The following is a 15,667-nucleotide window of genomic DNA, read 5'->3' on the forward strand; positions in this document are numbered from 1 at the left end:
TTTATCCCAACCCCTGATGTTAAAAAAAGGACTAAAGTTAAAAAGTAAAAAAAAATAACTATTATAGTAATATTAAAATAATAAAAGTATTAAAAAACTATATATTATTATAATATTAAAATAACTATTCATTTCAATTCCTTTATTAATATATAGTAATAATTGTAACTAGGATTAAGACCCACCCGCGTTGCGGTGCGTGTACATCGTAAACATTGAATGAGTTAGTCTAAATGTTATATGATGCATTAACCATATGAAAACACATATTTCGACGTACCCAGTTGAACTCAATGTAACCCGTATAAGCATTGTGACTGGATCAAAGGTAAAGTAAATCAAATTCATATCGAACAATCATAACGTATTATATGTGACCCAACTCATACATAGAAAACGTAACGGGTATCAAGAAAAATATGCACATGTAATCGAAAGGGATTAATTAGAGCTTTCGAAAAAAAGGGTGAAAAAAAAAACCATAATTTGACTTCACTCGGTTCGAAACAAACTTTACGAAACAATGCATAAAATAAACATGAAAACATATTATATTTGATATGAATCATTTCCCAAAAAAGTTTACGTCGAAACGTAGAACACCTTGAATTTATACGAAAACGTACATAAAAATATGCACGTAAAAATGGTTTCTTTAAACGAAAACGTATTATATTTGATCTGACTCGTGTATAAAAAAAGTTTACGTCGAGATGTAGAGCAAATCATATTTATACATACCCTTACATAAAATATGCACATAAAAAATAGTTTTTAAGTAAAGGAAGTATAGGGGTAAACCGAAACAAAATATTAACAAAAAATTTAATAGGTTAAAAACGTTCGTAAAACCGTGCCAAGTAGCGCCAGTGCCACAACCACATCGACTCTCAACATCGTAAAAATAAAATAGATAAAATGGTAAAAATTACACTAAACGAAAAGCAGACCAAAATCGTTGAACCACGCAAACCCGTTACAGTGTGTTAATGCCAAGAAATTAACCAGAAACGTAAAACGTAGAAAATAATAACTTAGTTGATCTAGGACCCGCCCGTTGCGGCGAACTTTTCAAATGGGAAAAAATGGACGCGTTGTGACGGGTCTGTCAAATATGAAAAAGTAGATCCGAAAACGTTGAACCTCAAATGCACGCTACGACATGTTAACTCGCAAAATTTAGAACGAAATGTAAAACGAAAAACTTGCGAAAGATAAGAAGTATGAGGGACTAAAGTTGTAAACAATAAAGTGTTGTTAAATTACAAAAGATGAAAAATTTTGAGTTAAAAGTAAAAATTTCAAATGGGTTAAAATGTAAATTGATAAAACTTTAGGTTGAAAGTGAAATATCAATTTTTTTTTAAATCTCCCCAAACTTAGGGTACAAGTGCTAATAAGTTGGTAATTTATATTTTTTTTTGAAAGGTGTAGATCGATTGGAAACTCACTACCGACTGCGCTTCAACCCTTTTTATCGGAAGCACAGCCACCCGGGTTCGAATGAGGGGGAGTGCAGTGCAGAGCCCTTCCTCACACCTCGTGGAAACCTAATCCCGACTGCCAGGCTCGAACCCGTGACCCCGGTCAGAAATCCCACCAAGGTGGGTAAACCTTACCACCTCACTTGCAGTTAATGGGGATCAAACCTGAGCCTCATTTGAGAACTCAAGCACTTTCCACCACGGGACCACAAGTTGATTCGCAGTTGGTAATTTATATATTGGATAATTGTAATACGTTCACCTCTACTACAAATCTATAGCATGGGCGGATGAAAGTGAGCCCAAGCCCAAGGGAGGCAAAGACATGATTTTTTAAATCCATATTAGTGGGTGTGTGAGATTGCTTATTTAACTCCTAAAATGTTTTTTTTTTAAAAAGTGCTTATTGACTTATGATTTTTTTTTAAAAGGGTTATTGGATTTTATCACTTTCTATTATTGGATATTGTCCACTGCCATTCTCAACTATCACTTTGACACCCATCACTCCCAACTTAACACTTTGTGTGTTGTGTCACTCAAATTGAGTGATTTTTGGCTCCCTTTTTGTCTTTTAGGAGCAGATTCATCTGCAATAATTTAGTAATTCACAAAGTGGTTTTTGGCTACCCTTTTGTGTATTAGAAGGGATAGATTGGTACTTTAATAATCAAAAGAGTTAAATGCCCGGATAGTCTATGTGGTTTGCCATTTTTCACCTTTAGTCCCTAACTTTCTAAAATTATAGCTATAGTCCCCAACTTTTCAATTTTTGTTCCCGGATAGTCCCTGTGTCTAATATCAGTTAGTTTTCTCAGTTAAGAGGGTGTGAAATGACAAAAATACCCTTTCCTTAAAAAGGGCAAACCATAGAAACTATCCGGGCATTTAATAAATAAAAAAATAAAAATCTAATTAATAAGTCAAATTTCAAGACCCCTCCTTCTCCACACCATCACCCACTTCCACCTCCACCTCCACCGCACCTGCAACCACTGACTTCTATCTCCACCCAAACCGACACCTGCAACCACCCACTTCTGTCTCCACCCAAACCCACACCTGCAACACTTCTTTCTAATCGTTATTTCCATTTTATGTTCACATCAATTCCATATAATATGAAATTTGTCACCCTAGAGCAACATGATTGCTAAAATTGGTATTCTATTCGGAAGCCATAATGGTCCAGTGGAATACATATGTATATTTAAAGCTTGTATTCATTATTTATTGTTAATTGTAATGAATTGTATTTAAAATCAAATGGCAGATAAGGCTCCATTTTGGTAAGAAAAAAAAATTCGGTATTGGTTCAATACGAGTTAATCATCAGAACGATATGAACTGTTCATCATTATTGCTAATTGTAGTGAACTGGGTTCAAAATCAATGGGGCAGACAAGGCTCTGTTTTGGTAAAAAAAAAAATTCTGGTATAGCCAACGGCGTCACGCATCGTGACTGCTCCGGTTACCTACAAAAAAAAAAAAAGAAATTTGAGGGAATTAAAAAGAAAACCCCCATGGACCTGATGTACGAGGAGCAGAAGAAGCCGGCATTGAAGCCTAATCTGATGAAACTGCGGTTTAACGGCGGTTGTGGTGATTTGAGGAAATTACCGCTCTCGAAATTGCAAGTGGGTGATGGATGTCGAGTAGAAGAAGAAGATGCGAGGGGTTAGGGTGAGGGTTGGGTAGGTTGTGTGGCCCATTTGAAATTTGACTTATTAATTAGATTTTTATTAAAACGTGGTGCAAAAGATTCAATAGTATAGCCGGATGGAAGGGGAGTTAGAGGAAGGAGAGCTACCTAAAGAGCAGAACCCTAGAAGGGATGAGCGATTAGATGGAAAACCTAGAAAAGAAGATGCTACAACCTTTTATGTCACTAACATCCCAACATGGATGACGGATGCAGATCTGTGGACCGAATGCAGAAACCTAGGGTGGCTGGTCGATGCCTATATTGCAAAGAAAAAGGATACCATGGGAAGAAGATTTGGGTTCTTAAGGTTTGCGTTTGTACGGGATGCGGATAAGCTCGTGAAAGCAATCAACATGCTGGACGTAAAAAGTGCAAGATTAAAGGCTAATATCGCAAAGTTCAACTACGTCAACAAGAAGATGAAGAATAGTAAAGGTTTCCAATGGCAAAATAAGGGTAAAGATCCAGTAGGTAACAAACAGGGGCAGCCAAACCAGAGACAAGATGGGGAGCAAGAAAAGGCACAATATGGAACGGGCTATGGGGGAGGTCAAAGTCATTGGAGGGATGTTCTGCTGGGCATCAAGAAAGGCAATAATCTACAACCGGAAAACAACGAGGTGATTCACTTTAGTAGCGAGGCTGAAACATGCAAACAGTGGATAAGAAGGTCGTTTGTGGGATGTTTCAAAGACCTTGAGGGGCTAAGGAAAGCACATACACTAAGGACCCATGTTGAGAATCATGGGGGTGCCCTAAGATTCACTGGTGGTTTAAGCTTCATTGCCACCTTTAACGAAGAGAAGGTTATGACGGATTTCCTTGAAGGAACGAGAAGGGTATGGGAGAAGGAGTTGGAAAACCTACAAGTCTGGGAGGGGCAAATGATACCATATCAACGTGTGGCTTGGCTATCAATTAAAGGTGTGCCCCTACAACTATGGTGCAATAAAACTATGAACGAGATAGCGGGAAGATACGGCAGGGTGATTGGAGGTTCAACAGCAGACATATGGGACCTAAACCTAGCCATGGACGTGGTTGGCATCCTATTGCATCAAGGTAAAAAATTGAGGATAAGACCAGGATCACATGGAAAGGGCAGAACTTTGAGGTATGGATTTCAGAGATTAATGAGTCTTGGGCACCTAGGTTCATATACAAAGCCAATGAAAAGCAATCAGCAGGGACATCCGGCTTGAATGAGGTACAGTCGCCGGAAAATCAAAAGGAACCAGTAAACCAGGCAATGCCGGAGGATACACAAGGAACGGAAGGGAAGTCATCTCAAACGTCACCTGGGGGAAATGAAAGGTCCGGGGGAGGGGAGTCACCCAATGGGTCACCTAGGATGGCGGATATCTCGGAAGAAACAAAGAATGGTGGCCTCGGTAACTCTGACACAATACCCGATGTCCCGTCACATAAAAGTATTAATTCCGGGGACTTTTTGAATAATGAAGGTACACAGGGAAATAGTCAAACTGAAGCACACGTGGAGGTTTTGGTTAATAAATCAAATGAGCCTACTGGACCGGCCCAAGAAGAGCACACTGTATGTAATGAAGTGGTCCATAAGAAAAGAAAGAGGAGCCTGATCAATGATGTAAGGGTCAATGCCCTAAAGCCAAGTAGCCAAGTTAGGAAATACAAAGGCCCGGATATAAATATAGAATTGTCGGATGAATCCAGGTTAAACCCTAGGAAGAGATCAACAAAGATGAAGTTTAAAATGAGAAGAAACAAAACAAGGGGAAAATTGTCACGAGAAATGGAGGATCAATGGGAAGATAGGGGACACACACTCGACGATGAGTACGAGTCAGATTGGCAAGATGAAACAGAATCGGATTCCACATTAGCACCAGACACAAACCCAGAGCATATCGCGAGTTCAGATAACACGGAAGAAAGGAATGAGGAATTAAGTGCCACAGAGGAAGTTGGGAACATCCTTGGTATCGATTTGGAAAAAAATGAAGGAGCAAATAACAAAGGTCATCTATGATGAACAGGTGGATGCAATGGCAAAATGAATTGGGCATCTTTGAATATGAAAGGAGCAGGAGGTCCGGGCAAGGTAACGATGGTCAGGAACTTGATAAAGGAAAATAACGTGGGCTTTATTGCTCTTCAGGAAACGCAGATGAGCAACATGCCGGAGGCAAAAATTCGGAGTCTTTGGAATAACTCGGCTTTGGAATATGTTAAGGTAGACGCAATGGGGAGGTCAGGGGGTTTGGTGTCAATTTGGAATCCAAGTTTATTCAAAAAAAAACATGGAAGTAGTGGACCAAAATTTCATACTGGTGAAAGGGAAGTTGAGTGGAGAAAACACAGACTTGGTGGTGACAAATGTATATGCTCCAAGTACCGGCTCGGAGAGAAGACAAGTATGGGAAAAGCTGTTGGCCCTAAGAAGCTCAATTCAAGGCATGTGGCTGATCATCGGTGATTTTAACGAAGTTCGGGTGCCAGAAGATAGATGGAACTCCATTTTTGACGGTAACAACGCCCAACATTTCAATAACTTTATCTGCACTGCGGGCTTGCTCGAGTATCCAATGTCTGGTAGGAAGTTCACGTTTATGTCTGGGGATGGGAAAAAATTGAGTAAAATAGATCGTGCCTTGGTTAGCGACGATTTTATGGCAAAGTGGCCGAACGCTTCGCTTAGAGCCATGGAAAGAACACTATCCGACCACAGCCCTTTGATTCTAGCAACTGGTTGGGCGGACTATGGGTCGTGCCTGTTTAGATTTTTTAACAGTTGGATGGAGTCCCCGGGTGCGGTGGAGGCAATAGAAAAGGGTTTTGATCTTCTGGTTGAAGATAACTTCAAAGACATAATGCTGGGTTCTAAGTTAAAGAACATTAAAGAAGAGTTAAAGAAATGGCGAAAGGAAAGTAAGGAGACTGAAGAAAAAGAGTACAGGGAAGCTACTGAATCGGTAATAAAGCTGGACGCAGATGCGGAGGAAAGAGAACTCGAGGAAGCCGAGATCGAAAAGTGGAGAGAAAGTAAGAACAAGATAAGGGAATGGTTTCGAAGGAAGGCAAAAGATTATAAACAGAAAGCGAGAACAAGGTGGATATCGGAAGGGGATGAGAACTCAAGATATTTTCACACGGTGATGAACTGCAATATGGCGAGAAATAAACTCTCGCGCATTTGGATTGATGGAACATGGGTTGTAGACCCACCCACGGTAATGAAGCACATTCAAGAGAATATGAGGAAGAAGTTCACTGAACCAATGGAAAATAGACCGAGAATGCCGTCTGATGGCTTCTCGAAAATATCCGAGAATCAAGCAAAACTATTAATTGAGAAGTTCTCAAAGGAAGAAGTCAAAGCCGCTGTGTGGGAGTGTGGGTCAGACAAGGCACCAGGCCCAGATGGGTTCACTTTCTTGTTTATAAAGGAGTTCTGGAACAAGTTGGAGAACAACATACTGGATCTGCTGGACCAGTTTTATGTGCACGGGTCCATTCAAAAATCTTGCAGTGCCTCCTTCATATCACTTATTCCGAAAGTAAGCGATCCTGTTACTTTATCCGATTTCAGACCCATATCATTGATAGGAGTCATTAACAAGATCATCTCGAAAGTTTTGGCAAACCGTTTGAAAGGTGTGCTCGATAGTGTTGTATCAAATGAGCAATCCGCCTTTATTGCAAACCGTAACATTGTGGACGACCCTTTGATTTTAAATGAAGTGGTATCCTGGGCGAAGAAACAAAAGAAGAGGATTTTCCTGTTCAAAGCAGACATAGAGAAAGCATATGACACGTTAAACTGGAAGTTCTTAATTACGGTCCTCACGCATATGGGATTCCCTTCTAAATGGAAAACTTGGATGATGGGCATTTTGTATTCCGGGAAAGCGTCGGTTCTAGTCAATGGATCTCCGACGGGGGAGTTTCAATATAAGAGAGGCTTAAGACAGGGGGACCCGCTGTCCCCGTTCTTATTCACGATTGCTATGGAGGGCTTGCACGTTCTGATGAAAAAGGCGAAAGGATCAGGTATGTACAATGGTTTAGTTCTACCTAATAATGGGCCCTGTTTATCACATTTGTTTTTTGCGGACGATTCCATTTTTACGGGAACATGGGACGAGAGTAATTTAAAGACGCTACGAAGAATATTGAGGCTATTCTATCTTATGTCGGGACTAAAAGTGAACCACAAAAAAAGCTTCCTATATGGGATCGGCCCAGACGAAGGAGAAATCGAGTCTATGGCCCAAGCAATGAAATGCAAGGCAGGTCGTTTGCCTTTTACCTACCTGGGTTTAAAGGTGGGATCAAGCATGAACAGGGTTGGGAATTGGAAAGATGTGATAGACAAATTTAACAAAAGATTGTCAATTTGGAAGGCAAAGTTGTTATCGTTTGCAGGTAGACTTACACTAATCAAGTCGGTGTTGGGATCTTTACCAAATTACTTTCTATCCTTGTATAGAGCCCCGAAGAAGGTAATTAAAACACTAGAAGGAATTAGAAGACGTTTCCTTTGGGGTGGAGGTGGGGCTGCAAATAAGATCCGATGGATGAAATGGGAAAGAATAATAGGGTCAAAAAACATGGGTGGTCTCGGCGTGGGGGGAATCCGAGAAATGAATATGGCATTATTGACGAAATGGAGGTGGAGGCTCAAAGCGGAACCGGAGCAACTATGGGTAAAGGCAATAGAAGCAATCCACCGAAATAGGAGGTTGATTAAAAATGTCCCGGTAAAGAAAACACTAACCGGAGTCTGGAAAGCGATTATTGGAATGGAACAGGAGTTCGAGAAGGTTGGTATTTCAATTGAGAATAGTCTAAGGAGCAAGGTGGGGATAGGGGACAAAACGCTTTTCTGGTTGGACACGTGGGCATCCAACAGACCTTTGAAAGATGAATTCCCGCTTACTTTCGGCTTGGCTAAAGACAAAAGGAGTAAGGTACAACAAAATTATAAAACGAGCCAAGGCGGTTTGTGGTGGGATTGGCAGTGGTGTAGACTCCCCAACTGCATCGAAGAAAAGAACGAATGGGAGGGACTGAAACAACTATTAGTGCAGCAAACAGTAGGCCAGAATGAGGACATATGGAGATGGAAAAACAACACAACAAAAGGCTACTCGGTGAAGGAGGTCAGAAAGGAATTGGCCGGTATTATCGATGTGAACGCAGTACCAAGCAGTTTGGAATGGAGCAAGATCGCCACGGCAAAGGTAAACCTCTTTGTATGGAGAGCAATGGAAGAAAAGATACCAACACTAGTGGCTTTGAGCCAAAGGGGAGTTCAGATGGGGTCGACGGTATGCAAGGTTTGTGGTTTAGCTCCCGAAACCGCAAACCACATTATCATACAATGCCCGATTGCTAAAGAAGTATGGCTACATCTATGGTCTTGGATGAAGATACCGATCAGAAGTCACGATGAAGATATAAAAACAAGAATTCAAGAGAAGTCTGAATGGCCTAGAAACAAGGTAAAAATAATATTTGCAATCCACCTCTTAGCCGGGTGGCACCTCTGGAAGAACAGAAATAATAAAGCTTTCAACGACGCACTCACAAACCCGGGAAAACTGGCGGAAGAAATAAAGGAAGAAGCGTTTGATTGGATCAAGTTAAGGTCTCGGCATACCGGTATAACATGGCTCGAATGGAGAAACTTTACATTTTGGAACGACCCACCATAAAACGATAATATCATGCCTATGTTGTTTTGTTTACGATCCTAGATTTAGTTTTTGTTTTGCTGTTTGAGTTTGGTTGTAATCCGGGTTGTACTCTTGAGTTGGAAGATGTGACGTATAGCATCTTGCTATGCATTGGGTCTTCGTTTTTGAGGAATAAAGTTTCGTTGTTGCTGTCCAAAAAAAAAATTAGATTTTTATTTTTTTTATTTATTATTAAATGCTCGGATAGTCCCTGTGGTTAGCCCTTTTTAAGGAAATAGTATTTTTGTCATTTCACGCACTCTTAACTGAGAAAACCAACTGATGTTAGGCACAAGGACTATCCGGGAACAAAAATTGAAAAGTTGGGGACTATAGCTGTAATTTTAAAAAATTAGTGACTAAAGGTGAGAAAATGACAAACCACAGAGACTATCCATGCATTTAACTCTAATCAAAAGCTAAAAGTCATTTAAAAAACCAAGATTTTATGGTTTTTTTTAAACAACTTTTTACTTTTAATCAAAAAGCCAAAATAAAAAAGAACTTTAAGGATTGCCAAACACTTTTTAACTTATTGGCTTTTCGATAAAACCAATAAGTTAATAATTCATTTTCTAACTCAATCCTAAACACCCTCTTAAAAAGGGAAAATGTCACATAATAGTAACCAAGTTTCAAAAGTGTTTGTCCCAATTAGATAACTTAACATTCAAATCGAGCCATATCCTTTTTTTCATATGTCAAGTGAAAAATGTTGCATAAGATGCTAGAGTCGGATTATTTTAATATATGAAATTATATTTATTAAAAACAAAAACAATTTAATTACATTAAAAGTAAAAAAAAAAAAAACAAGTTAAAATCCACGTCATCACTCAACGTTAGTATCAAATAAAAGGGAAAAAAACAAAAATCCAGATCACCACGGTTACCTATGAAATGGATGTAAAAGCCCTTAGTTTAAATAAAAAATGAATGTTGATTGACATTATTAGAACACTTTTAAAACTTAAATAATCTAATTAAAACACTTTTAAAACTTAGTTACTATTATATATAGTTACCCACCTTACCCACCTCTTGATTTAACTCACAACTACCCTTAAGCCATGGCCTTGACAACCAAACCAAATCCAATATAAAAGTTGAAATTATCCAATTATTGTTTTCATATCCAATTATTGTTTATAGTGAGATAATTTATACAAAAAATGGTAAATAAAATGGCAAGATATGATGTATTTATAGATAATATGTGTTCTCTGAGTGATTTGTGACATTATTATTATTATTATTATTATTATTATTATTATTATTATTATTATTATTATTATTATAGGACGGGTGAATTTAATACGAGTGAATTTAATGTAAGTCTTTTGACTCGACTGGCTTTGGGTTAACCCATTTTAGCCTCGTGTATTTGACTTAACCCTTTATAGCATGTCTTTTTCCTTGAAGAAAATTCTTAGATCCATCACTCATCTATAAAGATTTTATATGATGTTATCCATATTATGCATTTGAATTTTGCAATTGGGCTATAATAAATAATTAAATATGATTTCGACCTCAAGCTAATTTTAGAATAATATGCGAAGCGTCTCATTCATAAAATTGTGTTGTCCTCAAATAATAAATCAACTAAAATGACAATAACTATTTTTAGCATTAGCTTACACTAACTCGGTATATGCATACATAAAAATACTAAACTAAGGTCACAAATTATAGTTTACACTTTACACATGAAACCAATTTAATGTGTCACGTCACTAAATACTTACGTATGCTTATGGGTCTAAATAGTAATCTCACGTGTCACGCTGGTGGCACGATGATACTCCAGTGGTCTGTTAGTGATTCAAATTTGCCGTTAAAAAAAAAAAAACTGGTTAAGCACACACGAAAAAATAAATAATAAAGATATTCTATTGTTCAATGTTTAATTCTAGAGTTAAATGTAATTTTAGTCCTTGTGGTTTGGGCCATTTTGTCAGTTTGGTCCAAATGTTTCATTTTTCTTCTATGGGTCCAAAAAGTTTCATCGTTGCCATTTTAGTCCACTTGGTTAACTTCATTCATTTTATCTGTTAACGAGAAGGGCAATTCGGTCATTATATATGGCCGAATTGCCCTTCTAGTTAACATAATTACATGAAAAATGACCGAATTGCCTTTATCGTTAACAGAAAAATGGATAAAGTTAACCCAGTGGACTAAAATGACAACGGTGAAACCTTTTTGGGCCCACAGGAGAAAAATGAAACCTTTAAACTAAATTGACAAAATGACCAAAACCACAAGGACTAAAATGACATTTAACTCTTAATTCTATATATTCAATGAATTTATCTCTAGAGCTTGTTAAGTATTGAATTCAGTCAGGGGCGGACCTAGCTTGTTAATAGGGTTAGCCTCCCTTAACGCTCCGACGTTAGTGTAAATTTTGGAAAAAATTGACTTTTTTTCCAATTATGTTACCCCTTTTTATATGAAATGTTGCCCCTATAAAGATTTTCTAGATCCGTCACTGAATTTAGTTACAAGTTACGTACAAACTCTTATACACTTATATACAATGTTTGCAATATGCTAAAGTCTATGTAATAAAAAATTGTTTATACAGAATCTTGTTCTCGATCTTTAGCAACCATAGGGAATTTTTTTATCAGTGCTAAATGAATATAAGTTTGCAATTATGCTATGAAGTGATGAATATGATTTTAACCTTAAGCCAGTTTTAGAATAATTTTAAATCTAATCTATGTTTGTGTGACACATAGCAAGTCACAATAACCAGGGGCGGACCTACGTTACGAGGAACGGGGTCCCCGAACCCCAATCTTTTTTTAAAAAGTATTAGAAACGGTATATAAAATTGTCTATGGACCCCATGTAATAATTTAGTTGAACCCCATAACAATGAAAGTGAGCCTAGTGCAGTGGTAAAACCCCTTGTTTACACACAAAAGGTCATGGGTTCGATACCTTATGTGGATTCTAGCTTTCAGTCTTAGAATAGCCATCTTAAGAGAGTACCTTTAGGTTGACCAACGATGTATTTGACTCGATACTGTACCGATAGATTCGGTACCCACTTTTTCAAAAATTTGGTGCTGGTACGGTACCGCTGATCTCATCCCTAAGTAGAAACATGCACCAACTCAGAATAAATTTCCTTATTAGGTTATAAGTTCGTTGAAAATCCAAAAAAATCTACCCTATTATATTTCTAAATACCTCCCGCCTTAATTAAAATTCCAGATTACTTAAACAATTACATTTAAATATTTTAGTGGCAAATATTACTCTTCTACGTCACACTAAATATTACAAAATTCTTATTTTATCCTGGTTTGAATCTAAGACCTTCCTTTAAAAAATATATGTCTCTATCAAATGACCTAACACAAATTGGCAAACAATTACATTCATGGTAATGAACATGGACATATATATTCTAATCTAAACGATCACTTAAATAAACTACTTTCTATCTACAAGTTTCAAAATTCTGTTAATTGGAATGGAATGTAGCATGTGGTGTCATCTTAATATTATTGACAAGGTTATATGATGTAAATGTGGTCTGAATTCTGCTGGCTCCTTGCTGGTAGTTGCAGGCTTTTTTATAATAAAATCACACTTGCGATCCGAAAAACCTTAAATAGACGACTTTCTACCTTAAAAGTTGCAAAACTTTAAAAATAATTATCTCAATTAAAAAATAAAAATGACAACACTCGTATTATTTTAATAAACCCACAGACCAACCTTCAAACCACTCTTATAAGATTTCATGTATTCCATTTTTAATTTTCAATCATTTCCCTTCACAGACAAAGAAAAACAAATACCAATATCCTTTCAACATAAGAAAAAAAAAAAAAAGAAAGATTATCCACCATGTAAGCTACCAATTCAAGAACATGGCTACAAACTGGTTTATTTAGATCGGTTCAAAAATTAAATCAGTATTCTAATCAGATCGGACTCTATTGTATCGGTGATGTCTCCAATAACTTACAAGCCAGTTTGAGCAGGTTTTTACAACATTGTTTACGTGTGTTCCATTTTTAATTTTCAATTATTTCACTTCAAAAACAAACAAAAATAAAGATTATCCACCATGTAAGCTACCAATTCAAGAACATGGCTACAAAAGCTACGGATTCAAGAACATGGCTACAAACTTGTTCATCGATATGCACCAATAATATCAGATTTTCTAACGGTTCAAAAACTAAACCAGTACCTAGTTAGACTAGGCTCTATTGTACCAACAATGTCTCCAATAACCAGTTCAACCGACAATACAAGCTGGTTTAAACTAGTTTTTAAAGAAAGTTAATATTCACACACCCCTCCTCTCTACCTCTCTCGACACATACATAGATATATATATAGATAGAGATAAAGGAAAAAGAAATGTGAAAATAAGATTCTGAGATGTGAGAATAGAGGAAGCCGTTTTTAAAACGTGTGATTTTCAATTGTTTCACTTCACAAACAAACAAAAATCAATACCTATATGTTCTCCCACAAAAGAAAAAAAAATAAAATAAAGATTATATCCAATATCCACACATATAGGTTAGGTTACCAAATCAAGAAAGGTTTTATTTAATAAAAATAAAAACAAAAATAAAAATTTAATGGTTGAAAAATGGTTAACGTATGATGATGGGTCTAAAAGGGTAAAAAGTGTTGACAGGTACCGAAGATATTGTCTAGTTACGACGAACCCAGCCGGTCTAGAAAACCACACCCACAGTTTCAAAAAAGGAAACTACTTGCAGCCCCACTTGTTCTGCTAAATTCACTGAACCCATACTTCACGCCAATGGATTTCAATTTCATCAAATTCAATCAATCCTCCTCATTCTCATCTCACAAATCTCTTCGTCAGAAACACATTCGTTTGCTGATTCATCAGGTAACGTCTTACGAATCTCGTTTCATCATGTAATCGTAATGCGTTTGTTGTAGATTCAGAGTATGATGATTGTTGATGACAATCGTAACGTGTTTGTTCTAAAGCTTTTGATATTCAAAATCTGTTGATTCTAGATTCGGAAGTGCGTCTTCGTGTGATTAGTTTGAAAAACTGAAAATCGTTGATTGTTTAGAAGGTTTGTGAGCGTGTTGTTTTAGATTCAGAGTGTGATTGTTGATGTTGAGAGTCGTCATGCATTGATGTATTTGAAAATTAAAATAATAATAAATTAATAATGATAATACCGGTGGATTTGAATTTTTGAGCGTTTGCATTTCAAATCTGGCGATTCTAGATTCAGAAATGAATTAGATGTTTAGATTGCTTAGAACATCTGTAAGCGTGTTGGATTTAGATTTAAATTATGATGATGAGAATCGTTACGCGTTTATTATGATGATTCTAGAGTTTTTGATGTTCGAATCTGTCGATTCTTCATTCTAGATTCATAACTGCGTTTGATATGTTGAAAATTGATGATTTTAATCTGTAGAATCTGCCGATTTTAGGTTTAGAATTTGGTGATGATGATGATGAATTGCATTACTGTACGTAACCTTTGTTCTTACAAACGGATCCTTATAGTCTTCTTAATCTGTAGATTTTAGGTTTAGAATTTGATGATGATGTTGAATTGTTGTTTATGATCCGATCTGACTCTTATGATGCACGAATTACAGGTTGAAAATCTACAGATCTCGAATCAGTCGAGATTCAATTCCACATGTGTTTAGAAATCAGTGAAGAACTTTGACAAAATAAATTTGAGTAGATCTAATTTATGGAAGTAAGAAGAATGAATATGAATATGAGCTCTCATAAACGCAGCAGCAGCAGCAGCGGTAGTGGTGGTGGTATTACTACAACGGTGGTGCAGCAGGAGTACGAAAAGCACCGATCATCATCATCATCAAATAGTTACAGCTATGGAGATAAAAAAATGATGATGATATCGAAACCAAAATCAAAGAACAGGAGCAGCTACTTCAGCTTGGAATCAATGCTGGTGCTGGTAGGCCTAGCGGCGTCGTTGTTGATACTGCCTCTGATACTACCGCCTCTTCCTCCACCGCCGCTGATGCTGCTGCTGCTGCCGATCTTCATTATGGCTGTTCTGATGGTGTTCGCATTCAAGCCTTCTTCTTCAGCGTCTACTGCTCGTCACAAGGCGATCGCCTAGATCTCCATTTTGTGATAGTTTTAAGAGATGTAAAGAAGGATCATACTGTTAGTTACGGAAATTGTTCATCATTATTTTATTTCTGAATTTGTAATTTACTGAGTATGTTAATTTGGTTCCTAAAATACACGTTTTGTTTGAAAATAAATAGCTTTTACAAGCTGGATTATTCGTGGACGATCTTGAAATACAGTAACCGGATTAGAACATTTGATTTAGAGATGCTAAGGGTTTTGAACATAGAGTAAAGTAGAGTTTCAGTCTCCGGGTTTACACCCAATCGCAGGTTCAACCCTCATTTTAAACATATGGAGGATGATTTCTGCATTTGGGGTATATAAATTGAATTGACCAAATTGCCCTTCAAATTAGAAGGTAAAAGACAACTTTACCCTAGTCAACTAACCTTTGACTAACAGAAAATGTTAACAGGGACTTGATTGCTAGCAATTGACAACCACAAAGACTGACTTGTTGAATTTTTACAAATGAGGGTTGAACCTGCGATTGGGCGTAAACCCCATGGATTGAAATTGTACTTTACTCTTGAACATATCAATCAATCGTACATGGTATAGTCCCACTCAAAGTCAAGCTATTGATAGGGTCCGGGAAGGGTG

At 37.2% G+C, this 15,667-nt stretch overlaps 1 long non-coding RNA gene across 1 annotated transcript; it reads left to right on the forward strand.

The window, feature by feature from the left end:
• Positions 1 to 13,592: 13,592 nt before the first annotated feature.
• On the forward strand, positions 13,593 to 15,227 carry LOC118480182. Its single transcript, XR_004861810.1, has 2 exons — positions 13,593 to 13,807; positions 14,548 to 15,227. It is a non-coding gene; the product is annotated as an uncharacterized LOC118480182 (long non-coding RNA).
• The last annotated feature ends 440 nt before the right edge of the window (positions 15,228 to 15,667 follow it).

The sequence above is a fragment of the Helianthus annuus genome, chromosome 1, assembly GCF_002127325.2.
Source record: "Helianthus annuus cultivar XRQ/B chromosome 1, HanXRQr2.0-SUNRISE, whole genome shotgun sequence".
Lineage (NCBI taxonomy): Eukaryota > Viridiplantae > Streptophyta > Magnoliopsida > Asterales > Asteraceae > Helianthus > Helianthus annuus.